Source organism: Maniola hyperantus, chromosome 15, assembly GCF_902806685.2.
Source record: "Maniola hyperantus chromosome 15, iAphHyp1.2, whole genome shotgun sequence".
Classification (NCBI taxonomy): domain Eukaryota; kingdom Metazoa; phylum Arthropoda; class Insecta; order Lepidoptera; family Nymphalidae; genus Maniola; species Maniola hyperantus.
The window spans coordinates 379,825-407,159 of record NC_048550.1 but is presented as its reverse complement, the minus strand read 5'-3'; the positions used below and the strand labels follow the sequence as shown (position 1 = coordinate 407,159).

General features: G+C 38.7%; 1 pseudogene; it reads right to left on the bottom strand.

The window, feature by feature from the left end:
* LOC117988761 (microtubule-associated protein futsch-like) overlaps positions 1–27,335 on the bottom strand; it is an 88,790-nt pseudogene that overhangs the window by 16,061 nt on the left and 45,394 nt on the right.

The following is a 27,335-nucleotide window of genomic DNA, read 5'->3' as shown; positions in this document are numbered from 1 at the left end:
CATAGTATGTGCAAACATGTATGTCTCAAAGCTGGCATTGTTAAGTCGATTTCTACATAAACACAGACCCTTTGTGCGTGAGACCTCTTGCCTAATTATTAAGACAACATTTACATTTTCACTTGAGGTCTAAGCAAGCACTTTGCCCAAATGAAGAATTTTAGCATTTTAGAAACTGATATACAGACCTATACGTTGATATACGTTATTTATATTGTATTATTGATTTACGTATCTATGTATTAAGTAATATGTTTTTTTTACTTTTTTTAGGGTTCCGTACCTCAAAAGGAAAAATGTAACCCTTATAGGATCACTTTGTTGTCTGTCTGTCTGTCTGTCTGTCTGTCTGTCTGTCTGTCTGTCTGTCTGTCCGTCTGTCTGTCAAGAAACCTACAGGGTACTTCCCGTTGACCTAGAATCATGAAATTTGGCAGGTAGGTAGATCTTATAGCTGACGTTTGGGGAAAAATCTGAAAACCGTGAATTTAGGGTTAGATCACACAAAAAAAATTAAATTGTGGTCATGAACTAATAATTAGTATTTTCAACTTTCGAAGTGAGTGACTATATTAAGTGGGGTATCATATGAAAGGTCTTCATCTTTACATTCTAAAACAGATTTTTATTTATTTTTATGCATCATAGTTTTTGAATTATCGTGCAAAATGTCGAAAAAATACGACTGTAGTACGGAACCCTCATTGCGCGAGCCTGACTCGCACTTGGCCGGTTTTTAAATATGTAGATGAAAATATTACAATACAACTTAGCTTAGGGTAGCCTTATCTCAAATCATGCCCTTCGTGGAGTAGTGCCAAGAATACTGGCTGCATTTCCGCGCTGGACAGCACGGATCAGCGCTTGCGCAAAAAATGAGCCAACCCTTCTGACAACAGATGAGGCTATAAATCTCGGTGAAATGTCTCGTAATTTTTTTTGTGCGTTAGAGCACAGAATATATAGTACTAACGTAGTTAGAGTTAGAGATAGACTAACTCAAATAAAGCGATTTTAGACGATATAGGACCCTGAGAGCATAAAATAGGGAAACTAGATTCGAACAAACTTTTCCATTATGAAATACGCAAATTATTGAAAAGGGGAAATTCGTAGAACTACTCTTCTACGCAAGTCGCAACGAAGTTAAGTACTACTCGTATATTATTTAGTCTCTTCTACGCAACCAATATAATAGGCTACTTGACACTTTTTTAAAGTTGGTCTTAAATGGTTAATATTAATTGTCCTATTATATCAAAAAAATTAACACTATATTTTTTTGCGCCCTAAAAACCATAAAACTTTAATTTAAAAATATATTTTTCTTAGACAGGTGAAAACACTGTCGGCCATGTTTGGCCGATAGATTATCTGTGCTCTGACGTCATGCATTTGTAAACAACAGCATAACCTCCCAAAGTTAATAAACATGACTTCTATTATACTAGTTTACATGAAAAATATAGTAATTATCGTTATTGTATCATCCGAGAATGTAAAAAACGCATCGATAAAGACCACAGGAAAGTTGTGGATTAGAGTGCCCAGTGAAATAAATATACGTAACACGCGAAGACTTGCTTAAAGGGATCCTATATGACTAATGACTTCAACCCAAATTTATTTTTGCAAAGATCACTTTGTTGTAAGTCTTACTTAATAACTTATTCAATTTATAAAGAGAAAACGATAATTTTTTACGTTTACTATGAGTTTTTAGAAATATATAAAAACTAGCTTATGCTCGTGACTTCGCCCGCGTGGACTTCATAAATTTCAAACCTCCATTTAACCCACTCAGAGGTGGAATTTCAAAAAATCCTTTCCTAGTGGATACCTTCTCTTTACCTTCAAAGAACACACCCACCAAATTTCATGTATCTAGGATCAGCTGTTTAGATGTTTAGGCTGTGCGTTGATATATAAGTTAGTCACGACTCTAAATTTTATATATATGGATACTACGTTAGTCCCCGCGTCACATCGGGATGACATTTCTTTGTTTACATATTTAATGACGTCACATCATGGCTGACAGCGTTTTCTGCGTTTCAAATAAAAATAAAAACTGTATTTTTTTAAATTGGATTTATATATCCATCCTGCGTTTTTAATAATTGTTATTGATATATTTCGTTGTCTTAAGCAAAATACTATAATAAATAATCATTTATTGGACGAAATTAGATATGAGTCAAGTAGCCTATTGTTTTTCACTTATCGAACGTATCCAATTCAAGACAACGCAGAACAACTTCTGCGCAAATTCATTTCAACAAATAACAATTAATCGCAAATCTATCAACACTAATTACAGTGCAATCTATAAATAACGACAAACCACGAGTTACAACACTAATCTATCAACATTTTACAAGCTACTATAGTCGACGCATTTTAAACTGAGTCGTCGAGTTATCTGTCTGTTTCGCTCGCACTTACAGCTGTAAGTGCGAGCGAAACAGACAGATAACTCGACGACTCAGTTTAAAATGCGTCGACTAGCTGTAAGTGCGAGCGAAACAGACAGATAACTCGACGACTCAGTTTAAAATGCGTCGACTATACATACATATAGTTCTATTCCCGTAGTCTTTGTTTACTTTACAACGCCCAAGAAAGCTTGCGGGAAGACCAACCTTGGCCTTTTTGGTGTAAAAGTGCGCATGTCCAAATCGGGAGATGTGCAGAGATGAGTTGAGGAAGGGAAGCTGGGGTCGTTAGTCGGCGCACGCGTCGCTTGGCATCGCACCAAAACTCGTGCTCGCCAGTACAAGTACATTCAATATCGTTTTGGTTATACATTTTGGGACAAATTTTCTCTGTAAAATATCTCGGTAGTACCACAGAGTAAGGATGGAATGTTATTACCTACATTCCAGCCTTAGCCCTTACTCTCCTTATATACTGTGGTAGTATAGTTCTTGCATTTCACGAAGGCCACTGACTCATGCTTGTGTTTAAGTCGTATCGGTATAGTAAGGTACACTAAATGTGTGCGTTTGACAGCGCTTGCTCGCGACCGATTGGTCCGACATGCACGCACGCTTACGCAATGATCATGTAAACGACGTTACCACAAGTAAAGTTCACTAGCCTTCGTGAATTGCAAGAACTCTACAGTGTAGTGTGTATAGAAAAGTTTTAATATCGATTCCAAAAATACACAATTAGGAAGAAAAAGTATCTTCTTGATATAGCTATATAGGGAACTGCTAAAAGCAGCAAAAGACCGAGCTGTATGAAGTCCACAAGACCTATAAGACTAGGTACAACGTACAAGAGACCTAGTATGTCCAACACTTGGACGATACCTATCGTCCAAGGTCCAACATTAATAATATTATTAGTATCTTAAGCCACGAGTAGATTATCCTAAAAATAGTTATCTGTAGGTATATTAATAGGTACCTACTATCTGAACACCTCATGATATCACGTCGTCGGTGTTAGACATTTGGACGCCAATTTACGAGTACCTATTTGTTTACAAATAGATGATAGGTAATAAGATCGCGTGATCAAAATCATAGCTCAGCTTTTTATTTATTTATTTAATATACAGAAAGGGGAAATCCTTATGGCCACCCAATAGGGTAGTGCCGGACTCTTACCGGCTAAAAACCCCTTCTGTCTCCCTGTTGGCCGTGTGCCGTGTGCCGGGTGCCCGCCTTGCAGCCTAAACACGGCAACAATGGGGCCAATTCTCTGGTACACAATCTCTAAACTAAACTAAAACGACACGTCTAAATCTATTGCTATCCCTTTCACAATGTTGCTTGCGGAAAAGGATAGCACTAGATTTAGACCTGTTAATTTAGTTTAGTTTAGAGATTGTGTACAAGAGAATCGGCCCCAATTGTCGTCTATATTATTTCTATTTATCTAGTTTTTGTCTTCGTCTTTCTTCACTCACTCTTCGCTCTTTAGAGCTTATTATTTTTTCCAAAAAGCTTGCAACAAGCATCCATATGTCTTCATGATATACTAGGTCCTAGAAATTTTGTCTTAGACCTACTGAGGAAAAGTTTCTAGGACCTAGATAAAAGAAATTCTTGTATGTTCCTACAGTTCCAAGCCAACAAGCCAAGAATCTCCCGCTCGACGTCACGTGCGTATTTGTGTCCGCATTTGACGAGACAAAAGCCGGCGATGATTTGCTGTTATTCCGGATTGTGTCATCGCTTTCAGGAATTTGTACAATAACGAACAAAAGTTGGCCACACACAACAAAGTCATTTGAAACAATGCATGTTCTTGTACAACAAGGCATACAGCATAATGCTGAGCTGGGACCCTTTTTCGGGTTGTGCCACACATGACAGTTTGTTCCGGCTTCTTTTGCTTGAAGCACGTTGGGCTTAATGCTCAGGTGGAAGAAGCGCCAGAATAACCAGCTCTTAGTTATAAGATGTGATTTGTGGCACAGTTTAGAAAATATCTTTTCTTTAAAAACAACGTAAAAAAAGAAAGCACTACTTATTTCTATTTTCCGTACAATTTCAGGATGAGAAGAGTTTATATTTCACTAGCTTATCCCCGCGACTTCGTCAGCGTGAACTGCACAAATCCCGATCCGTCCAGTAGTTTGAGCTGTGCGTTAATAGATCAGTCAGTCAGTCACCTTTTCCTTTAATATATTTAGATTCATTTGTTCTGTTTCAGCTAAGATTTGTTCAAAATTAGGTAGGTACGTAGCTTTTTTTAAGTATTCTTTTACTATCGATCGTCTTTTGATAATGAAAGTATGTACTTATTTTTAGAAGAGCTCGCGAGGGCCAGACCTTCGTTATTTTATAAAAGCTGAAAGTTTCAATACACTGTCACTATGATCCACATGGTGGCTTTGGGAGATAACAGGTAACAAAGGTGTAAAACCTTACATCATATAGTACCTGCTTATAGTGTGCTAATTTTTTTATTCTTCGGAATAGTATTAGAAATCCCGTCATGCATTGCCAGACACTTAATAGTAACGTGGCAACCCCCCGCCACATACAATTAACTTTAATCTTAAAATTTTGTTAAATAAGTTTAACAAAATTTGGAGGCCGATCTGAATACGTTTTCTATTTCCTCCCCTCTCGAGTGCTGCGGATGATGAACTCTGGACTCTGGTAATTCAGCGTTCGACAGATTCCCGCAGGTACAACAATTGACCTAGTTGCCAGATGATATATTTAGCACTATCGGACTATAATTAGACGGAAGTGAACGCCCTACACTGGATTTCCATGCAAAGAATATTTTACGAATTTCTGCTTGACCCAATTTATCACGGGTGGTCAAAGTTTTGGTTAAGTAGTTTTCCTTAGTTGACTTACTGCCGTACGCAGAGTCGCTTAATCGTTACTTAAGTTTAGTTAAAACGAGACAGAGCTATATCTCTCACATAAATCTGTCTCGTTTTAACTCAATCTTAAGTAACGATTAGCGACTGTGAGTACGGCGGTAAGGGCCGATTTTTCAATCGTCTAATACTATCTGAGGAATAATTTTGAGGGTTTAACAGTTTTTAGGGTCCCGTACCTCAAAAGGAAAAAAGGAACCCTTATAGGATCACTTCGTTGTCTGTCTGTCTGCCGTGTCTGTCACGTAAACCTACAGGGTACTTCCCGTTGACCTAAAACCATGAAATTTGGCAGGTATTGTACAGGAAATCTGTCAAAAAGTTAAATTATACCTCGGATAAAAGTTATTTGACGATTGAAAAATTGTTCTAAAAGGTACCTTGCTTTTCGCTAAAATGCGTATGAACATCGCCGAAATCTAGTGGGAACTGGGGGAATCTAGGTGAGGTTATAGAAATTGATGACATTTAATGGTAAATACGCAGACTCCTTTTGCAATGCGGAGAGACACAAAATAAACTAGCAAGTCATGGAGAAAATAAACATTCGCCTCGTGTTGTCAGTCATATGATTTTGCAGTGATTTGGCATCATCACAATTACCTAATCATAACATTTGTCTCCAATTTGGCACATCTGAGTCGATCCCATAATCAGCCAGCGGCCCAATATCACACGAGTAGATATAATATTCTGCATTTCGCGTTCTCTACTCATGACTGACTATGTATAGGTATGAGGCGGGGGGACGCCCCACACGTCTGTGGGCCCCCCACAAGTTTTTTTTTTTTTTTTTTTTTAAATATTAGTCATGTTAAATGACTAATATTCCCCTTTCCTCTCCAACTAAGCGTCAGGCTTGTGCTAGGAGTAGGTACGACAATAGTGCAACGGGCGGGGTTTGAACCGTCGACCTTTCGGTTTTGAGTCCACTCCTTTACTCGTTGAGCTATTGAGGCTTATATGAGGTTTGTGGGGGCTTGTGTTTTTGTTTGATGACGTGTGTCCTGTACTTTTCCTCCGACATGATGGGGTTTATATTATAAAGGCAACCTATAACATGCAAAAATCTCAAGTTCCCAGTGGTTTGTAACTCTAAACTACAACCACATAATATTTTGTACTTACCCAGGTAGGTACTAGGTACTCGCATACGGATACCTATCAATTCCATAGCGCACATAGGTAGGTGCTTTCGATGTAAGAGCATGTTACATAACTCCACAAGTGCTAAAAAAATTTTACGAGACATTTCACCGCGATTAATAGCCTCATCTGGTGACAGAAGGGCTGGCTCATTTTTTGCGCAACGGATCAGCCTGGCTGTCCAGCGCGGAAATGCAGCCAGTATTCTTGGCACCATTCCACGCGGTCATGATTTATATAGTAATTAGATAAGGCTAGCTTTAAGTTTTATTGTAATAATAAAAAAAGACCATAAAAAAAAAAAAAAAACTCCACAATAACTTTTTAATGAACACTTTCTCTTCAACCTTTTAAATACTTCCAAATAATACTTACATACCCATCAAATTATTGATGACGAATCGAAACTGGGCTGGGGTAAAAGGTAAAGCTCACTATTGGCTACAATGCACTGTTGCGACAATAATACCATAAATTCAGCCAATCACAACCATTGCGATTGTATTAATGATTGATGCAGCTTTTCCGGTATCGAACTACTTACTGCAATAAATTTTATTGAAAAAAGAGAGATTGTTGTCACGCAGTACAACAGGCAAACTTCAGGTTTTCTTGCACAAAAATATACTTAATCTTTCTGCTGTTTATTTACCGGGTTGTAAGTTATCGATTGCAAATTTTTTTATTTTAAAGAATGCCCGCCAGCGGCAGAAATGGGTTGATCATGATGATGATGAAAATTTCAAATGCGAAAGTGTATAGACAAAACTCACAATAAATCACTGAGAATTGGGTCTTGGACTGTAGTAATGACGTGATTTTTGTATAGCGGTAGTTTAAGTGGCTAGAATCCATTAATTTAAAAAATCATGATTTTTATTCATTTTTAAATAATTAATTTTTAACGTCACGCTGTACGGACATCGCATGGCGTGAACGACAAATATTTTTTTAACGTCACGCTGTACGGAAAGCGATTAATGACGTCGCATGGCGTAAACGACAAATATTTTTTAACGTCACGCTGTACGGAAAGCGATTAATGACGTCGCATGGCGTAAACGACAAATATTTTTTTAACGTCACGCTGTACGGAAAGCGATTAATGACGTCGCATGGCGTAAACGACAAATATTTTTTTAACGTCACGCTGTACGGAAAGCGATTAATGACGTCGCATGGCGTAAACGACAAATATTTTTTTAACGTCACGCTGTACGGAAAGCGATTAATGACGTCGCATGGCGTAAACGATAAATATTTTTTCAATTTTTCAACATAAAAAATATTTTTTCCACAGAAATTACTCTGAGTAGGTATATTAGCATAATATATATTATTTTGTTAAAAAATTTAATGAAACAATAATAAATTCTAGTAGATCTGATAGCACAAGTTTATGAACAAATTATTAGTATTTTCAATTTTCAAAGTAAGATAACTACACCAATTGGGGTATCATATTATGAAAGGGCTTTACCTGTACAGTATAATGCAGATTTTTATTTATTTTTATGCATAATAATTTTTGATTTATCTTGCATAATGTCGAAAAAATACGACTGTAGTACGGAGCCCTAGTTTTTACGATAAAGAGTAAAAACTAAACCGTGAAACTAAACTAACGAAACTAAACAGTGAAAAATAGTCGACATCTATAGTCGAGTCTATAGATATAAAGAATGTGAACTGAAGAAATGAATGTGAAAAAAGTTTCCGCTCTAAAAGTTTCTGGTATTTCGCAATTAATCTCGTTAACTAGGTAAACTGTGATCTCAACCGCCGGCCCCCCCTAGTGCAGTGGCGAGCGCTGTGCGTCTCATAAGTAGGAGGTATCGCGGTTCGATTCGCCCCAGGGGCAATTTGAGAATTTTTAATTTCTGAGATTATTCTTTATCTTCTGGGATTATAGAAACCGATTAGGGGCAAGAATGGGTTTCATAAAATTGCTAATAAAGTTTAATAATAAACGGGTTTTTAAATAATATTTCACAAGGGTGCCAACGGGACCCTATTACCGTCCGTTCGTCCGTCTGTCCGTTCATCCGTCCGTCAGTCCATCTGTGTGTCAGTAGGCTATAGTAAGTGTCTCGTAAACCGTAAAAAAGAATCGTAATTTAAAAAAAAAGTGTTATTTCTTGTACGGAAGTACGGAGGTACGGAATCCTTCGTGTGCGAGTCCGGCTCGTACTTAACCGATTTTTCTACTTTCGTGTACTCCAAGAAAAATATTTATTTATTTATATAGAAAACCATGTGTTTTCGTAGAGCTCTCTACGCAAACGATCTGGCAATCCTGTCTCAATATCTATAAATCATTTGAACTCGCAACTATCTGCCGCCCACGCTGTCCACACGTGGTGATGATTTATTATTTATTTACATACAATAACGTCATATGTACGAAACCGCTCATAAATCAAAATAAATAACATTCATTTCCTTATTTACAGAGATTTTCTCTGTAATAGTTGAAATTCATAAATTAAAAATCGATAGAAATTAACTTAGGTATATTGCGTGTACGAAAAAAAACAAAAGCCAAAAGGTTAAATTCGCAAAAATCCATACTTTTAATATTATAAATGCGGAAGAGTGTCTGTCTGTCTGCAAGCTTTTCACGGCCCAAGCGTTCAATCGATTTTCATCACTTAAATGTAAAAAAAACGTAAAAGCAACTACAATGCATATCTACTTATTTTTATTTAATGTTTATAAAATTAAAAACTGATAGTGTAGTTTGAATGTGCAGTGCCTTTACGCTAAGATATAGTAGAGATCAACTCATTTACAATAATAGAATAATTAATTATAAACTACTTTATCAAAGCAAGCTTACCTAAGCGCATCCGACGAAAAGCTCAAATCCTGAAATAAGCTTCACTATTTTCGCGGTTATTTCAAAAAATACAAGTTTTTGGCAGTTTTTTTTTAAATTAACGGTCGCGACACTGTTTAATTATTAACAATTAATTTAACATCCCATAAAATGGTTATATGCGTTTAAATTTAGTTAACATTCGAACAAGCAACCGTCGTGAACGGGGTCTGAAGACGGACTACGCGTGGGCAGTTCCTATACGTCACCGAACCAAATATAGATTCCGCAGCTTTCCAAGCGACTTTCCTCTCGCCTTATACGTCTTTTTGGATATACAAGGTTTAATTTCGCGTGTAGTTTCACACGTTATTTTACGTTTTATAGCGTGTCGGTCTGTGAAAAGTAGTTGCGGTGTTATTTTTGCCGGCGATTTTCTTCGTTTCTCGCGCGTGTCTTAAAACGGCAAGGCGGCTGCGCGGGCGCAGTGCCCTTAGCACGACTTTGCACATTTCGAGTTTCGACAACGTAGATAGATTTCGAGTGAAAGTTTATTGAACGTAAGTATTTTCTGAAAAACATTCCAACCTACGATTAAGTCAAAATTAAAGAAATATCTCATATTTTTTTTATAATGTCACATTACATTATCATTTCACCGCAATGGCCTAGCTGTTGTTACCTAGTTTTTCATAATGTAGTTTTAAAGTTGTAAATAAAAAAATGGTTATTTCATGTAGGTAAGTCAACTTTGACAACGGAATATCGAATTATTCGAAACACTTTTATAACAAATTCGGAAATTAATCTTAGATTTGCATTTACACAAGTTTAAAAATAATTCAAAATCAATACTTATAAAACTTTATTTGAATAAATACTCTTTCTATTGAAGGAAACATTTAGGTCCCTAAAGTACATGAAAACCTCAAAAGAAGGAGGCTTAAAATGCATTGCAATTTGACATTATAGCATTTCGATATTCAAAATCTATCAACGTTATCGAAATGTGAGTATACTCGTACTAAAGGCAGATCGGAAGCTTTTGTTTGTAGCTGCGCGCGAGTCGATAGTGATTGTGAGTGGTCAATAATGAGTTGTGCGATACTGTGCATAGTAGTGGCACGCTTCAATTGATCAGCGGGCACACTAGCGGGGGAGTGATACAACCTACATACCTTACAGAGCGCGAATCGCTTAGATACATACTACAGTGAATTACGAGTGAAATGTTTGATTAAGTTATCTTGTAGTATAATTGAAGCTGTGATAGGTTAGGACGTCCGCCTTCTAATCGGAGGTCGGGAGTTCGATCCCGGACACGCAACTCTACCTCTAACTTTTCGGAGCTATGTGCGTTTTAATTAATTTCATTTGCTTTAACGGTGAAGGAAAACATCGTAAGGAAACCTGCATACCTGAGAGTTCTCCATAATGTTCTCAAAGGTGTGTGAAGTCTACCAATCCGCACATGGCCAGCGTGGTAGACTATGGCCAAAAACCCTTCTCACTATGAGAGGAGACCCGCGCTCTGTAGTGAGCCGGTGAAGGGTTGATCATGATGATGATGATAATTGAACAAGAATTAATAAGTTCATATTATTTGAATTAAAATGTTCATACGCTACAAAAAGCTAACTAGCTGATTCCTATGACTTCGTCCGCGTGGATTTAGGTGTTTAAAATCTCGTGGGAACCATATGATTTTCCGGGATTCTAGTCTTCAGGTCTTTGTCGCTCTTCAGGTCACTATGTGCATGCCAAAAATTACGTTGATCCAACAAACAAACAAAGGACACCCAACAAACAAACACTCTTTCGCATTTTATGTGTGCTACTACGCTAAAAAAACCGGCCAAGTGCGAGTCAGGGTCACGCAACGAGGGTTCCGTACTACAGTCGTAATTTATCAACATTTTGCACGATAATTCAAAAACTATGATGCATAAAAATAAATAAAAATCTGTTTTAGAATGCACAAGTGAAGCCCTCTCATAAGAAATAATGAAACTGAATAATATCCTACCTCAATAACTTGTAAAATATACCGATTTGGAGTCCATTTTTGCACGACTGCCCAAAAATGGAGTGTATTGTTTTCAGGGGTATAAGTATGAGTTTTTTTATCCCACCATAACTTCTAAATGCCTGCACAGATTTGGATGTTCGAATTCTTACACCATATCGAGAGACACTGGCTATAATTTTTTTGCAAAATAATAATATGGCGTATATAATAATATAAGCATTCTCCCCTAACCCCGCCAACATTTTACGATTTTGTTTTCATGCAAATCCTTGTATATGCGTACTCTTGAGGTTGAATTCTCTGTGTTTTAAGATAATGACTCGATGCACTGCGCAGAGCTAATGTTTGTAATGTCGGCTACAAGAGGATTGTTTGAAAATGTCGGAAACATCGCCACTGGACGCGAGCCAACTATAAGTGCACATGACTATGAGACTCGTCAAAATTCGGTGCGCGAGTCTGACTCGTAGGTACTTGGCCGGTTTTTAATTTTGAAAAGACGATGCTAATATTGTAGCAATCTAAACAGATATCTGCGAAGTAAAATTTAGCGGAAGACTGGAAAGGTCGCGTTAGTTTATTTTACAGATTGATTGCGGAATGGGAAAGCGGCCAAGTGGCGGTGGTGGGTTGCATTGCAGCGCAGCGGGTAATTTTAGTCTGGACATTGACTTTAGTATTGCGTTGCAGATCGAGACGAGATTCTACGAACGAGTGCTCTTCCGGATACGAGTGCGTCCTTCAGGCGACAGATTATACATCAGTCAATCATGAGTAAAAAATATAATGCGTAGAAAACGAGATTTCACTCGCCAAACTGTCATGTCAAATTACGATTTCCGTCCATATTTTAAAGGTGAACCGTAGTCCGTACTTTTGACATATTAAAATGGCGCGTGAGTTCTCATTTTGTACCAAATGGGCTCACTTCACTTGGTCACTTGACCCAAGAATACCTACGAAGGCACGCGCCTTGATGGCACTCATCTCTAAGCGAGAGTTAGGTAAGAGTTTACGCGATAGAAAGAGAAGAGATTGCACTTAATTGCGTCGTCACAAAGCCAAAATTTATGTAAACGTTTTTGCGGAATGAGTTTTATATAGCGGTTGCAGCGGTAACTTCAGTCTGGACATTGACTTTAGTTTTGCGTTACAGATCAAGACGTTAGGACTCTGCGAACGAGTGTTCTCCCCGCTACGATTGTGTCCTTCAGGCGATAGGTTCTACAAGGTTCTACATCAGCTGTTAATCATGAGTTAGGTAATCCGAGACAATGTTTTTTTAAAATAAGAGTAGCAAGCAAGCAAGCAGGCGGGTCACCTGATGTTAAATGATTACCGCCGCCCCTGAACATTTGCAGTACCAGAGGAACCGCCAATGTGTTGCTGGCCTTTCAGGAATTTGTTGGTCCGCCCCTTGAATAATTCCATGTTGTAATCTAATGGGAACACTGCCGAAGGGAGTTGATTCCACAGTTTGCATGTGCGTGGAAAATAGGATCTGGCACATTGGATGGTCGATGTGCACCAGGCACAGGTGGAGAGGGTGACATTGCTTGCGGTGGCGTGCGGTGCGGTTGTAGAAAAAGGAGGGTGGAATGTGGTCAAACAACTCTACAAAGCACTCCCTTTTGAGGTAAGTACAGAAACCTTAAAATTCTTTTGTAGGTATATTATTTAATGTATGGGAGCGGTGTGCAGGCTTGACCGTACCAAAGGGAAATTTCCCACCGAGCGGTTAGTTTGCTCGGTAGCGCCAGCTGGGCCGACGGTTGGGTCTTGAAACTTCTTTAAGTATATAGTCCAGATTGCAGAAAACTCCGTTAGTGCGAGTAGTGTCGGCGGTACATTTGTTCAGGACTACGTCATAAAATGTTATCGATTGAATAGCGCCATCTAGTTGCAATTGTGGCAACCGCCTCATTATAAAAGCAAATACTTAGTCACTGACCTGTTTGATGAGCAGCTTGCCGGTGGGCTTCTCGGTGACGTAGTTCTGCATGCCGGCCATGAGCACGGTAGCGCCCAGGAACTTGTTCAGCAGAGCACGCGCCTCCGTGTCCGCGCTGCTGTCCCCCTCCTCGATCACTACGACAACAACAACCAGATGTTACATAAATTCACCATCATCATCATCGCGTGCCTTCTTCGAAGTGAAGTTTAGCGGTCATCATACGAAAAGTTTTTCTATCTAAAGTTGCCTCTTTTAACTTCGAGTAACTAAGCCCTATCCACCCCCCTATATTGTCCAACCATTTGCATCTTTGGCGACCTGGAGCCCTTTTGCCTTCAATTCTTCCTTCCAACTTTCTTCTTCTTGGGAATGAGCATTGAGGTCCTCTCTGTAGATACCCAAAGAAAGCGAGCTTTTCTCGCTTGGTCGTGAACATGAGTTCTTTCTCTTTATGGACCAATTCCAGTACCTTAGTGTGCGGTGTAAATTCAGATACAAATTCTAGAAAGTCTTGTATGTCAACGTAAAGAATCGGTTTCTCACCTATATCAGCGTTCTTCATCCTTGTCAGGATGTCTTGCACGCCGGTGACCTTGGTGGAGCTGTCGAGGAAGGAGCGCTCCTGCATGCGGCCGTGCCCCGACCGGGTGGTGGTGGTCGTGGTAGTCCTCACTCCGTCGCCATCCTGCTCCGTGGTGGTGGTGGTCACCACCTCGTCTTCTGACGCGAGGCTGTGCTCGCTGTCTGTGCGGGTCAGACCTGTAAACAAACAAATATAGCTTCATAGCACTGAGTTTCCTGCTGGCTCTTCTCAGTAGAATCTTCATTCCGAACTGGAGGTAGAGTTTGTACTCCACAGTACAAACAAAATAGTATAACTTTTCAATACTAACCAGCATGAGTAGAAGAGTCGCTGGAGATGCTGTCCTTCATGGTGGATGTGCGCAGAATCAGCCCGGCTTTAGGGTATGTGGTGCGCTCGGACTTCGACGTTTCACCTTCAAGATTTATAGACATATTTCATGATTAGTTGTCACAATTGCCATAAATTGACTAAAGCAGGGGCACGGTAGTGCCCTCGCCAAGACGAGCCAAACTAAAGGACGGGGCACTACGTACCTTTTCTCGAAGCGTTTCGTCGTATTTTCGAGCATCTCTTTTATCAATAATAAATCGTAATGCATCATCGATCTACGAGTTATGAATTCAATTACACCTTTAAGTCTATTGCCGGTATGAAAGGTGTTGAATAACCGATAGTGCGAAATAGGTAACCACGCAAAAAATAGCAGTTACGGGAATTAGACCGAGCACAAGGTATGAAATAAATTATTTTGCGCCAATCTTTGATAGATTATAATAAATGACTAGAAGATACCCGTGACTTCGTCCGCGTGAATTTAGGTTTTTTTAGTTCCCGTGGGAACTCTTTGATTTTCAGTCACTCAGTCAGTCAGTCACCTTTTCTTTTTATACATCTAAATATACCATAACGGAAGGATCTGGCGCGAATTATCGATTGACGTATTAAATAAAATAATTTCAATACTCACTGGCACTCTTAATGTATTTCTCAGTTAGTGATTTCACGGAACTCTGCCTCACTGTTTTTCTTTCATCCACTCTTTTCGCCATCTTCTCAGATTTCTCATTCCCTTTCTTCCCTACAGTCTCCATCTCCACTCTCTTTTCTGTTTTCTCCTGCACTCTTCTTCCTTTATCTTTAGTATCAGTTTTCCTATCCTTTACGACACGTCTCTCGTAACCATCTGTGTCCAAACGATCATTTATTTTATCATTTAAACCCGTGATTCTTTCTGTTCGGTTCTGAACGTATCTGTTTTCTACGCGTTCCGTTCTGTTCTGCACTTGTCTATCTTCTACACGCTCTGTTCTGTTCTGCACTTGTCTATCCTCTATAAGTTCGGTTATATTTTGGGCTTGTCTATCTTCTTCACGTACCCTTCTATTCTGAACGTTTCTATCTTCGACAAAAGCGTCTATGTTTTCTTTTTTTTCCTTCTGTGTGTACTTCTGTTCTCGTCTATCTATACTGTTGGTTCCGCTAGTGATTCTGCTCTCAGTTATCCGGCGGTCGCTGTGTGTAAACTGATCTATTGCAGCGCGTTCTTCTTTCTGTTCAAAACAATACCAAATTATAAAGGTGAGCACATACTTTTAAAACGCGACGCGAAAGTCAAATAAAACTACTCAGACTACAATATATAATCGACGCCATGTTGTTTTAGCCTTCAGGTCGGTGTTAATAGTATGGCTTTTGTTTTAATGAATCTTTACCTTTAAGAATCCTTATATTTTTATTAAGGAAAATGTCCAGCGAAACTTATATGGTTGAGCGTGGAAATGCACCTAAATAGCATTCTTGTTCACTTGGTACCATTCCATGTGACCACCATTAGAATATTAATTAGTTTAACTTCTCATTGCAATGAGTTCTGAGGTTTTACTGTAACACTTATTATTTACCTACTGTGAAGTGTGAATCATCGAGTAAGTTCAAAAACTCTAGACGCGGTTTCAACGTTAATTAAACACTTACGTAAATCCTAAAGTTTTTCTTAAGTTTGTTTAGTTTTAAAATGTCACAATTTCCCATTAGCATTTTTAAAAGTGAAAATTAAGTACTATTATTGTGCATCTCATCTCTTGATAAATATTTTTGTTTTAGAAAAAATAAAATGATACCTATGCAGAGTAATGACAAAGCGTCTACTTATTATTTATCATTTACTTTTCCCATACATATAGTACACGACAGGTCGAGATCGCAATCGGGGTGCCCACACCCCCCACAGCCCCCACGCTAACCCGGTGCGGGCGAGCGCGAGTAACATGCGGGTGTGCGGGGCAGCCCACCCCTCATGTCCCGATTGCCATCACGACCTGTCGCGTACTAACATATCTGCCTAAACAAGTATACCTATCGGACCAAGATTACTTTTCTATCAGAGATGTACTAAATGTGTAGCTTTACTAAAAGCTAAGCTATAATAACGAAGCTGGTTTCACACCCATCCCCTAGCAGCTACACATTTTGGCACATTCCTGGGAAAACACCCCTTTCCTTATTTTGTTCAGATATAAGGCAAGATGCACTTTACAATTAATTGCTAAGAAAATAACAACAGGGACTTACGTTATTAACTGCGCTTAAAGTGGTACCAGTGTCGCCGCCGAACTTCTTCGTCGTGGTTATAGCCGCCAGACCATGGAGGAACCTCGACGGCTTCTGTTCCTGGGACTGGAGGAGGTTCTCCAAGTCCTGGGGCTCCGTGGAGTAGGCGGTCACGGACACGGTGCCTTCTGGCTCGCCTCCGTTCCGCGAGTGGAACTCTTGACGGACCACGGTACCTTTCACTGGCGGATTAGTAACGAAATGTTAGCCAACCGTTTGTATAAAAACGTATTGTTATCTAAATACTCACAGAACAACAATAATTGCTTCTGCAAGTGACGGTCTTCAAACTACAGTTTTTTTCCAATGTTTATTATGAAAGGTTACATTTATTTACGTACTTACGAAATTAATGATGTAACATATACTATTTTGATTTTACTGAATTAAAAATTATAGAGAAATAATTAGTAAGTATACCAACAAGTTGACAATTGTAAGTTGTAACGCTTTATAATGAGTAATGACTCAACTGTAGTTCAGCTGCTGCACAAATATTTAAAGAGTGATGTGGTGTGATTCAGAACGGAATTTAATAATAATGGCTTAGCAGCCAGCGCGTGCCAGACCTTCCTTATATTATAAAAGCTGAAAGTGTCTCTACGTATTGTCTCCAATACTGGGAGGAACGTTTGTTCGGATTTTTGTTTGAATCATGGTGTTTTGGGAGATACCTGCAGGTAATAAAGGTGTAAAAAATCTTACGTCAAAGTATAAAGTCTATTTTTTTATATTTTCTTCAGAATAGTACCTATAAGAAATCACGTCATGCATTGCCAGCTGGCAACCCCCTGCCAGACATCTAAGTTTAATAAATTATTCACGTTTAAGGTTGTCTGGCGGGGGTTCCCACGACACTTAGTGTCTGTCTGGCAATGCATGGCGTGATTTCTAATATTATTCCGAAGAAAAAAAAAATTAGACTTTATACTTTGATGTAAGATTTTTTTACACCTTTATTACCTGTTATCTTCCAAAGCCACCATCACACGAGTAGATTACGGATATCTACTCGTATGCCACCATGACCCAACATCCAAACAAACGTTCCTCCCAGTGTTTCAGACAATACGCAGAGAAACTTTCAGCTTTTATAAAATAAGGAAGGTCTGGCACGCGCTGGCTCTCTCTCTATAAAGATAGCATAATATAAATGTTTAGCTGTCTCGCCACGGCTTTGCTTGCATTGTCAATATTAGGAATTAGGATAAATCTTCTTTGGAAATGAGGAACTTTCTCCGAGAAACAATGTGGCTTATTCTGCTATACACGTCATAATCTCTAAACTACAGCAAATTGACAGATCTAAATCTCCGATTCCACAGAGAGCATTATAAAATGGATATCAACTTACCTACATTTTGAACCAAAGAGCTAGGAATTAGTTTAACTTACCATATGTTATTACTTATTTTAGTTTAGAGATTATGTTGAAAGAATTAACCATTGATAATACAACTTAATCTGATAAGCACCGATTATTCAAACAAGACAGTGGCACAGGCGGGCAAACGTTACCTTGAACTAGTGATGGTACAAACCTTGATAATTTGAAGCCCCATTTCTTAATGCCTTGATACCGAACAAAGGTCTGCCATCTGCGTCCAAAGGTCCTGGACCGTAACTCGATGTTATCACATCAAGAGGTTTCGAGATAACTTTCGACGGACTTGTCGAGCGATACTTAGGTTTCTCAGATTCCACTTTCTTAGTGCTAAAAGTGCGAGTTTCTGATGTTATCTTCTTTAAGTTCCTGTTCGTAACCCAAGAGGGTTTCTCTTCTTGCTTCTGTTTTGGAGGTATCTTTTTCTCGATTTCGTACACTGTTTTTATAATGGTTTCCTTTTTACTTTTTGTTGTGTCTGACTTCTGACGGTTAAGTTCAAGGTTCGTCAGTCGATCGGGGCTGCAATCAGTGTGACTTGGCCCAGCAGGGCTTTGAACGTTACGTTCTGGACTTAGAGCTTTGCGATCCGGAATATGAGCTTTACGATCTGGACTGTGAGGTTTTCGCTCAGGACTATGAGCTTTATGATCTGGCCTGTGCGTGTTACTATCGGGAATATATGGTTTTCTATCAGGACTGTGCATTTTCCTTTCAGGGCTGGTTTTCCTGTTGTCTAAGTTAACCTTTCTTTGTGGAGTTGGACTTTGAGTTTCAGGCATACCCTTGTGTGGTGATGGTGACCTCTTACCGTTTGTATGAACTGTTTCAATGGTATCTTTTGAAGAAGTGCGTTCGGTGATATTTTTAGATGTAGTTTTCGAAAATTTCGTTTCAACAGCATGATGAATTTCAGTCTTTTTAGATTTCTGCTGCTCTACAACTGGTGTTTTCTTTACTTTTACATCTGAAGTGATGTTTTTTTCGGATTCGTCAAGTCCAACTTTTTTCATGTAAGCAGTAGCATATTCGCTAATACGAGTCGATTTAGGTTTTGGTGTAGCAGTCTTCGTAGGTGAAACTGGTCTTAGTTTTTTATCAGGACTAGATTGCCGAAGGGGACTTTTGGATTTAGTGGGGACTTTTGGAGCTAGCTTGTTAGGGCTACGTGATCTGGTATCTTTATGTGGTAATGTTTCTGTAGGTTCTTTAGCATGCCCATTCAACATTGGCTTGTCATTTTCCTTCGGATGACTAATTTCGGATGTCAAAGGCATTTGTGGAGATTGTTTTCCGCTATGATCAGGAGTTGCAGACCTTAGTGGGGTATGCTTAGGTTGTCTTTCAGGTGAGTGTGGTTTTTGAATTGCAGGCTTTACGTGGCGTTCAGGTGATCTGTTTTGACTTTGACGTTCAGGTGACCTAGTTTTAGTAACTTTAGTTATAGTTTGTTTATTTCTTGTAACAGTGTTTGTGTTTATTTGTTCACTCTCCATCTTCTTTGCCACACGCATTTGCGCTCTTATGCGTCTCCTCTGCTCGTAGCCCACGACCTTTTCCAACTGAAATATAAAAATTAAACAATGTTAGTTAAGTTTTTAAGTTTAATGTTTTAAAGAAACTCCTACGTTTGAATTAAGATTTTCAAGTACTGACCATTTGTTCCAGGAGATCTAGGTCAAAGATATCCTCTATGCAGGGTTGATGGTGCTCGACACTACTGCGTCGGCGCTCAGTGCTGGCTGTTGCTCTCTCAATACTTGTTCTGCGAAGTTCAACTCCAAACTTTCCGCTACCACGTCTGCTGCTAACATCAGTTTCCTCTGAAACTTTTGTTTCTTCCTTCAATTGACTAGTTTTGGTTGGTCTTTGATAACCTGGAACCTTTTCTTGAGGTTTATCAGATTTTTCATGACTCGGTCGCCTTTGAACTGGCAGATCAACTGCAGAAGTAGTAGTAGTTACCGTAGTTGAACTGATTTCTTTAATTTTATGTGAAGGAGATCTTGGTCTATTACTGTCAGGCGACTGTGTTCTTAAACGAGCAGGACTGCTACGAGGTTTCTCGTTGTGAGTAACATGTGGTTCTCGAATCTCCGAAGTAGTTTCTTTTAAAAGAGCCTTTTCAGAAATCGATGTAGTGTGTTTTATAACTTCCGATTTCGGGACATCATTATCGAAAGAGGGTTGCCGAGCATTTACTGAAGATGTTAGTGCAGTCTTCTTCGTTAAGTTGATATCAGGTACTTTCGAAGTTTTAGCATGAGGTACTTCCTTTGTTTTAGGAGACGTAGTAGAAGCTATATTTTCAAACAATGCTTTGGCCTTCTTAACTGCTTCACTACTACGTAATGTAGTTATTTTAACTGTAGAAGTTTTATCAGATGTATTAGCATTAGGGGCGGTCACATCCCTGACTTTAGCATTGGATGATGCAGTCTCTTTTGCAAATGAGGGTTGTCTTAAGTTGTTATTTTGTTCCGATTCAGATATATCTTTGATATCTTCATTTAGGCTTTCATTTCTTGTACTATCATCTTGATTTTCGACAATTTTTCTCATTATCTTTTCATGTTGTTCTCTAATTTTTCGTTCTTTCTCTTCACTTTCAAGCGTTTCGTTTAAAAACTGTTCTGCAGTTTTCACGAATTTGTTTACTTTATCTGAAACACTCAGTAAACAATCATCACTTTTCAAAGAGTCATCTACACTACTTAAATCAGGACGCTCGATTTTCTGAGCAGGTTTTGTTTTAGTTGTTTTAACATTTTCAGCTGTTTCAATAAACAAATGAGCTTTGTCATTTACGCTTAATTTTGTGTAGTCATCTTGGTAAGTAGTGTTGTTATCATATTCTTCTATAATATTGCGAGAAGGACTCCTATCCTTAGAATCAATCGGTCCTTTAGCAAACTTATTAACTTTTTCAGAAACTGACAGTAAGCACTGATCTGATTTTAAATTTTCTTTATCATAATCTGAATGAACTTTCTTTTCTGTTTCTTTAAATCGAGTTGTAGTATCTTTTGTTTTATTAACGTTGTCCATTTTAGTATTAAACTTCGATACTTTATCATTCACGCTAAGTAGGCTGTCACCTCTCTTCTTGAGATCGTCCGTTTTTTTTTACAAACAGTTCGTCATCCTCACATATTTCGACAATATCATCTACTATAGATTCTGTTTCATGAATTGTACGATGAGTTCTGCTGTGGTATTCATCATCAGGTTCATTCACTTCATCAGGAAATCTGGGTGTACCAACGTCGTCTAAAAATCCAACTGGTGTTGGACATATACGATCTGGGGAGTTTTCACGCGATGACTTTGCTTGTTGAACATCGATGATTACATCGTCTTCATCTGTTGATGTATTCAAAGCTGTTGCTGATTTAGGTTTGTTTGTTGGTAATTTTGTCTGCGAGTCCTTAGGTGAATATTTTTGATATTTGTTTGTGGTAGTTGTTTGTTTGGTAACTTTATCATTAACTTGAATTTCAGGTTTAGACCTCATTCTTTGAGGCAAAGTCTTCTTAGTTTTTAATGTAGTATCACTAGCCGTTCGCGTCACTTTTATTTCAACATCTTTAGTGCCTTTTGGTGCAAATGATTTTTTAGGCTCCTGTTCCAAAACCCTATTGACAGTACTTTGGGTAGTTTTATTTGTTGAAACTTTAGTTGTTGATGATTTAGTAGTGTTGAGTTTTTTAATATCAGTTGTAATTGTTTTATCTGTTTTTGTCGGTGATGGTCCGCTAGGTGATGGTTTACGTATATGAGAAGGAACTTGATCTCTCGGTTTGATACCACTTATTTTGGTTACCTGAGGAGATTGCGGCCTCTCAACTGGTGATTGTGTCTTTTTGGGAGATATGCTTCTTGTTGATGCAGGGGATACATTGGATATCTTTTTTGTTGGCGACACGTTTCGTGATAGTGGTTTATTTGCAATTTTTTGATCTTTCACTTTGTCACGTTTTTGTTTTTCAATATGAGTTGTATCATCATTCTCAATTGTAGTTTCTTTTGTTATTGTCATTTGATTTTCTATATTATTATCTGACCCTACTTCTTCATCCGTCAAAGTCACTGATTTAAATGGAGTCTTTTTATCAGTTGGAGATTTTCCAAAGCGGTCTGGAGAATGTTGTTTAGGCAATTTTTGTATTCTGTCTAATTCTTCTCTCTCCTTTTCAGAAACAATAAACTCAGAGTTATATGCGGATTTTGTAGTTGACACTGTTTTGTTACCAACTTTTACATCAATATTTTTTGTAGGAGCAGTTTTTCCTACAGGAATTTTGCGTGTTGGTTTTGCTGCAATTGGTCCAGTCGATAAGTAATCGGTTTCGTCTACAATAACTTCTGTAACATTTTTCACAAAGGCTTCATTTATAGTTTCAGTGGCATATTGCATTTCAGATTTGGTAATAGATAGCTCGGGTTTTATTTGCTTTTTAGGGGGACTAGGGGACCTATTTGATTTGGGAGAAGCAATAGTTGGCTTATCAATAGTATCGTGTGTTTGTCTTACTGGACTATCATGGCGTCTATGTGGACCTATTTTTTGTGGATATTCGGGTGTCATAGCATCTTCTTCTTTCTGCTTAGGAGTTTGATCTGTGACCTCACCTTCTGTCAAATTATTTTTAACATTATTTTTTTCAGGACTAATATTTGTTTTAGGTAAATGTGACTTAAGCTCATGAGGTTCATGAGAAGGTTTGTTTTTAATTTCACGCGTAGGCGAGGACTTTTTATAGTCTTCAGTTTTCGTTTTATTTAACGGGCTTTCGGTAGTATGTTCGTGCTCATAATTTGACATAATGTCCTGTAGCTTGGTAGGCGACGTATCTCTAGATGGAGTTTTGGCCTTCTTAGAAGTATCGGTGATGTTACTCAGACTAACTGTCGTTTTATTTTTATTTTCACTTTCTTGAATAATAGATTCTTCAGTGTTTGCTATTTCCGTTTTCTTTACATTTTCTTTGAATAACAAGTTTTCTCCTTCTCTTGGTGAAGGACTTCTACAAGGTGAAACACTCGGAGAACTAACATTAGCTTCCAAATTTTTTGAACTAGTAATATTTTTCTTTGTAACAGATTCGGTTTCAGTTGAGTCTGTATCAATCATGCCTAGTATTTTTCGACATCTTTCTTCGTATGTTTCACGTCGTTCAAATGGCGGTTTCGTTTTTATTGGTTTATCTTTTTCTTTATCAGGATGTTCATTAATTTTAACTTTATGCTCCGTAAATTCCTTTATCTCGACATTCGGTGAAATTACAAAACTTGTTGGAGGTTTTTCTGTAGGCGATATTTGAGTAATTGAAGATTTTTTCAAAGAACTTTTTCTAGGAAGGCTCTCTTTTGTTGGACGTTTTTCTGGAGATGGAGATCTGCATGGAAGTTTTGATGACGGTGAATCTTTAGTACTGTCATCTTTTGGAGCGTGAGTCACTACCTTCCTTGGTTCAGTATTAAAATCTTGTTCATCTAAGTCTGTTACAATTGTTTTATCGGCTTTAGGTGATTTATAATAGACAAAACCACTCACGCATGTAGTTGGTGAACTTTGTCCAGATGAAGGAGCCTGCTCAAGATCTTTAGGCTTTCTCGTTGGACTGGTAGACGGGGTAATGAGTTGTCTTGGTCGTTCTTTTAGTTTGGTTTTATTAATTTCTTCCGTAGTTCTCTCTGTGCCAATGAAGTCAGACGTATGCTTGTATTTACTATCTTTCATCAAAGATTTGTCTGGTGAAGTACTGTTTCTTGGAGATTTAGTAGTTGGTGTCCGAGATGGGGTACGCCCTATTTTAGGAGAATCAGGACGCACTTCAGGCTTTGACCTTTCTATAGTCTCATCTGTGGTTTTTACACTGTGTCTTTTTTCTTCTCCATAAGTATTACGCTTTAGATCATAAGTCTCAAACTTAGATGGCGACGGTGCCTTTTTGCGTTGTGAGTCAACTTTTTCAGAAGAATACTTAGGTTCATATGTTTCAGGAGCGTCTTTTGTTGGGGACCTTTTGCGGTCATAAGAATCTGTAAATTGCTTGTCTTTATTGTCTGTTATAATAGTGTGATTATCTTTGACTGGGCTGAATCTGTTAGTGTATATTGAATTGGGTGATTTATTTCTCGACGGAGATGGACTTTTTTGTGGATAAGATTTGGGTGAAGAATCAACTATATCAGGACTTTTAACATCCGTTAAAATGTTTCTTGTTGGTGATTTTTTAGAAGTAAGTGAGTCATCATTTAAATTTGCTTGTCTTACTGGACTTGCTGGGCTTGGCTTTGAAGGAGAAGATGGTCTTTTCTTTGGGTAGGTATCAGGACTAGGTGAACGACGTGATTTAGTTGTATCATTAACATTTTCAGAATAATCGGTAGAAACCTCGTTTTTAGTCTGCTTTTGAATCATGTGAACTAGTTCTTCATTGTTATCGCGAGTATACATTTTCGTTTCTTCGTCAATAAATTTATAATGTTGATCTGAGATTTTATTTATCGAAGGTTTAGAAGATTTACGCTCAGGGCTTTTAGAAGGTACATTTTTTGTAGGTGATGTTGCACTAGGTAATTTAGAATCATCGCTCAGTTTCGGTTTGCTAGTAGCTGTTGGTCTCATATAACCTGGTTCATTATGAGATATTTCCTCCGGTTCTTGGCTTGCATTTCTAGTAGGGTTCTTAGGATACCTTTGCAAAGGCTCAGTTGAACTTCTTGTTGGTGATAAAGATTTAGGATATTTGTCTTCATGACTTGAGATTCTTTGCGGTTCATCAGTTGGCTTCGTCTTTGAATTTTCTGGAAATTTATCAATGACATCATTGTCTTTTCTAAACAATTCTCGCTGTACATCTGATTTAACTCGATCGGGACTGTGGTTTTTAGGTAATGTAGAGTTAAAATCAGTTGGTCTTCCGTCCACTGGACTAGAGTTCCATCTCTGAGGAGTAGTGATTTTTTCAACGTGTTTGGTGGGAGACTTTGGTCTTTCGTAGACGTTATTTTTATTTTCCGGTTTTCTTTCTGGACTAGGGCTGGGTCTGGACAGGTGCAATGGTTTCTCTGGGCTCGTACTCAATCTTGGCCGGTGATTGTCTTGTAGACGCTCTTCCGCACTACTGTATTTGTTTAACTTAGTCTCTTGAACTGTGGTAGTCGATTCAGTAGTAGAATATTTATCAGAAGATACAGTTCTTGAAGGAGAGTGTCTATCAGTTGCACTCGCACTTTCAACTCGACTCAAGGGTTTTTTGTAAGTCTTATCAGGGCTGTCATCTCGACCCGTAGGTGTTCTGTAGCTATTTTCAGGGCTTTCACCTCGACTCGATGGTTTCCTGCAAGTCTTATCTGGACTTTCACCTCGACCCACCGGTGATCTGTAAGTCTTTTCAGGACTTTCACCTCGGCCCATCGGTGTTCTGTAAGTCTTTTCAGGGCTCTCACCTCGATTAGCTGGTTTCCTGTAAGTCTTATCGGGGGTTTCACCTTGACTCACCGGTGTTCTGTAAGTCTTTTCAGGGCTTTCACCTCGACTAGCTGGTTTCCTGTAAGTCTTGTCGAGGCTTTCACCTCGACCCCCCGGTGTTCTATAAGTCTTTTCAGGGCTTTCACCTCGACTAGCTGGTTTCCTGTAAGTCTTATCGCGACTTTCACCTTGACCCACCGGTGTTCTGTAAGTCTTTTCAGGGCTTTCACCTCGACTAGCTGGTTTCCTGTAAGTTTTATCGGGGCTATCACCTCGACCCACCGGTGTTCTGTAAGTCTTTTCAGGACTTTCACCTCGACTAGCTGGTTTTCTGTATGTCTTTTCAGGGCTTTCCCCTCGACTAGGTGGTTTTCTGTAAGTCTTGTCAGGGCTTATGCTACTTCTTAAAGAAGATGTGCTCGACTTAAAAGTCTTGCTTCCAGGAGAGGAAGCCCTTGTCGATGGTCTAGTTGGAGTGTCGGAACGAAGAGTACTCGCCCATGCTTGGTGCGCAGGGCTCAAATCATTGCTTATCTTCCTTTGAGTATAATCTGTCTGATATGTTGACTGATATTGATCAGTACTCGTTATCTTCTCTACGACTTTATTTTCATGGGTGATATTGTGTACACGTTCGTCAATGTTTTTTTGCGAATGAATCTCACTGGTATCACGGTGTCGCACGTCCGTATCATCTTTTGAAGTAATAATATCTCGACGAGTGACATGATCACGCCGAGTGATATCATCTACATCGGTTTCATGCTTACGTTGTTTTCTGTATTGGTCAGTTGTTCTTTCAAAGTCATCAGTTTTATTTTCACGGGTGATATTATGTACACGTTCGTCAATATTTTTTTGCAAATAAATCTCACTGATATCATGGTGTCTCACATCTGTGTCATCTTTTGAAGTAATAATCTCACGACGATTGATATCATCTCGCCGAGTGATATCATCTACATCGGTTTCATGCTTACGTTGTTTTATGTATTGGTCAGTCGTTTTTTCAAAGTTATTAGTTTTATTTACCAGATTATCCTCGTTTTTCCTGTAATCATAGTCATCAACAGTTGTATGAGAGTCCACCCTGCGGTGGTTTTTATATTTGTCGGTACTTTGATTGTAATCATCGACTTTGTTCTCAGAATAGGTTTGATTGCGTTTAAAATCGTAACCATCATTAGTTTTTTGAGAGTCTACAATATTTCTATCATCAGTAGATTCGCGAATAATTTTTGAGGAGGTTTCATTAATTCGTTTCTGCGACGTTTCATAAGATTTATTCTCAGTCCTAGTTTGATGAGAGTGTTGCTCTGAATGACTAGTCTGAACTGAAGGGGCACGGAACTCCCGGCGAGTGCTTGTCACTCTAGTGCCGTCTGGCAAACACCTAGTTTCCACTATAACTTTCGTATTCTCATCCGGATAGTCAACTTTCCTCGACACTAGTTCTCCTTGATTAAAATCATTCCTTAAATTCTGGTCATATTCACTAGTATTTTGTTGTTTTGTGAATTTCTGAGAAGTGATTTCATTGAATTTATCGTTGCGATTAGTGTTGTAGGACTTTTGTGAAGATAGGTCGTAGTCATCGTTAGATGGATATGGCACTGCTTCGCGGGTGGAAACTTTTTCGAATTTGGACGTGGCAGTCGACGAACTCGTTGTTGATGAGGAATGTAATCCATCTTTAGTTTTGCGCACGACTTGCTCATGGGCTGCGGTGTTAGAAACGTTTTCGTTCCGTTTGAGACTAGTTTTTCCATCGTCGTATTCGGTGGTGGCTTTTTTGTTGTAGTCTACCGCTGCGAATTGACCTTGGCCACCATCAACGTCGTATTTTCCTTCTATATTAGCATGTACTGCCTTCACGTGCGTGCGGCCGTCATCTGTCGTTCTGTTCTCTGATTCTACATTCCATCCAGCGTTGGAAAGGTCCTTGAGATCTGGAAAATAATTTAAGTTATGTACT